Source organism: Lynx canadensis, chromosome X, assembly GCF_007474595.2.
Source record: "Lynx canadensis isolate LIC74 chromosome X, mLynCan4.pri.v2, whole genome shotgun sequence".
NCBI classification, from domain to species: Eukaryota; Metazoa; Chordata; class Mammalia; order Carnivora; family Felidae; genus Lynx; species Lynx canadensis.
In genome coordinates, this window is record NC_044321.2 from 44,861,550 (window position 1) to 44,864,560 (window position 3,011).

Below are 3,011 nucleotides of genomic sequence, written 5' to 3' on the forward strand. Positions count from 1 at the left end.
CACTTAATGAACAGAGAATGTCTTTTCATTTGTACCATCTTCAATTTCATTCATAAGTGTTTTATGCTTTTCAGAGTATAGGTCTTTCACTTACTTGGTTATATTTATTTCTAAGTATTTTATTATTTTGGGTGCAATTGTAAGATTTTTTTTAAAAATTCTCATTCTGGCCCTTCTGCACAGTCATGCTGAGCTAGTAATCATGTCTGGAATCAGGTTGCAACCTTAGCTGCACCTGCCATCTGCCACAGCCTCTGGACCATGGACCCCTACAACGTGAGTGACCTTTGGGCCTTCATGCAACTGTGTAAGTAGGATCCAAGCATCCTGCACACCAAGGAAGTGTGCTTCCTGGGGTAATGGGTGGAGAGCATGGGAGGTAAAATACCACCTGCTACTCATAAAAGTAAATCAGAAGACAGAGGAAAACATAAAGAGAAACAAACCATAAAATTAAGAAAGTGATATAGAAATTGACAATGAAGTCGTGATTGAACCAGATACTGATGCCCCTGAGGAAATGGAAGATGAAAATGTAGAGATAAATGAGGAAATGATAGATCAGGCAAATGATAAAAAAAAAAATTACAGCTATCAATGCCCTAAATGATGGTGAACTATATAAAGCCATTGACTTGTTCATAGATGCCATCAAGCTGAATTCTCACTTGGCCATTCTGCATCCCAAATGAGACAGTGTCTTCCTCAAATTACAGAAGCCAAATGCTGCCATCCAAGGCTGTGACAGAACTATTGAAATAAATCCTGATTCAGTTCAGCCTCATAAGTCTGTGGCAGAAAGCACACAGACTTCTGGGCCATTAAGAAGAAGAAGCACCTATTTTGCCCTTGCTTGTAAACTGGATTATGATGAGGATGCTGGTGTGATGCTGAAAAAATTCAACCAAGGACCCAGAAAATTGCTGAATATCAGAGGAAGTATGAGTGAAAATGTGAAGAGAGGGAGATCAAAAATAGAAAGCATTAAGAAGGCTTGGGAAGAAAATGAGAAAGCCCAGAGGGAGGGAGAAACCAGAGGATAATCAAGAGCTCCATAGGGTTCTTTCTCAAGTGGCTTTCCTGGGGGAATGCCTGATAATTTTTCTGGAGGAATGCCTGGAATGACAAGAATGCCTGGGCTCAATGAAATTCTTAGTGATCCAGAGGTTCTTGCAGTCATACAAGATCCAGAAGTTATGGTGTCCTTCTAGGATGTGGCCTAGAACCCGGCAAATATGTAAAAATATCAGAGTTACCCAAAGGTTGTGAATTTCGTCAGTAAATTGTCAGCCAAATTTGGAAGTCAAGAATAATGGCCTGAAAAATAAAGCCCTTGCTAAAGGAAAAGCAACTTAGATCACCTAATGGATATTGCAATAATACAAACTAGTGTACCTCTGAGCCTCTCATAGAGAAATCTGGGGTGTTGTGAAGATAATCTCTGCCCCACGTGCAACTGAAACATTTTACAGTGGTTTGCCATTAGGTTATTCATTCATATAATGTTTTCTTACTAGGAATTACAAACTTTAAAGACTTCAAACCTTAAACATATTTAAAAACATATTAAAAGGTATGTTAATCCCTAAAATAATTTCTCATTCTTTTTCCCATAGGTTATTTTTTTCTGCCTTGTTGAATATTAATTGACCATATAGTTATGGGTTCATTTCTGGGTTTCCTATCCTGCTCTCTTGATCTGTGTGTCTATTTTTGTGCCAATACCATATTGTAAGAAATGGTGTAGGGAAAAATAGACAGCAACATACAAAAGAATAGAACTGGACCATTTTCTTACACCATACACAAAATAAATTCAAAATGGATGAAAGACTTAAATCTGAGGCATGAAACCCTTAAAATCCTAGAGGAGAATGTAGGCAGTAACCCCTTTGACATTGGCCAGAGCAGCTTCTTTTTTTTAATGTTTATTTATTTTTATGACAGGGAGAGACAGAGCATTAGCAGAGGAGGGGCAGAGAGAGAGGGAGACAGAATCTGAAACAGGGTCCAGGCTCTGAGCTGTTAGCACAGAGACCAATGCGGGGTTCAAACTCATGAACTGTGAGATCATAACCTGAGCGGAAGCCAGACCCTTAATCAACTGAGCCACCCAGACGCTCCCAGAGCAACTTATTACTAATTATGTCTCCTAAGGCAAGAAAACAAAAGCAAAAGTGAACTTTTGGGACTTCGTCAAAATAAAAGTCTTCTGCACAGTGAAGGAAACAATTAACAAAACTAAAAGGCAACTTCTCTTTGAAAAAAATAAACAAAATTGATAGACTTTTAGTCAGACTCATCAAAAAAATGACAGAAAAGAAGTAGGGGGACTCAAATAAATAAATAAATAAAATCAGATATGAAAGGGGAGAAAAAACAACCAACACCAAAAAATACAAGGAATTATAAAAGAATATTGTGAAAAACTATATGCCAATAAATTGAACAACTTAGAAGAAATGGATAAATTCCTAGAAACATATAACCTCCACAACTGAATCAGGAAGAAATAGAAAATTTTAACAGAACAATTCTTAGCAATGAAGTTGAGTCACTTATCAAAAAATTCCCAGCACACAAAAGTCCAGGACCAGATGGCTTCATAGGTGAATTCTACCAAACATGTATGGAAGTGTTGAATCAATGTATTGTGTACCTGTAACTAATATTACACTGTATGTTAAATAACTGTAATTTAAATAAAAACTTTTAAAAAATGAAGAGTTAATACCTATTCTCAAACTAGTCCAAAAAAAAAAAAAACATAAAATAAAGAAAGTAATCTATATTCATTCTATGAGGCCACATTATCCTGATACCAAAACCAGATAAAGACACTACAAAAAGAAAGAAAGAAAGAAAGAAAGAAAGAAAGAAAGAAAGAAAACTAAAGACCAATATGTCTGATGAACATAGATGCAAAAATCCTCAAGAAAATAGTAGCAAACAAAATCCAACAATACATTTTTAAAAATCATTCACCACAATTAAATGGGATTTATTTCAGG

At 36.1% G+C, this 3,011-nt stretch overlaps 1 pseudogene; it reads left to right on the forward strand.

Annotated features, from left to right (window-relative positions):
* Positions 1-261: 261 nt before the first annotated feature.
* LOC115506775 lies at positions 262-1,313 on the forward strand (annotated as a pseudogene).
* Positions 1,314-3,011: the final 1,698 nt, after the last annotated feature.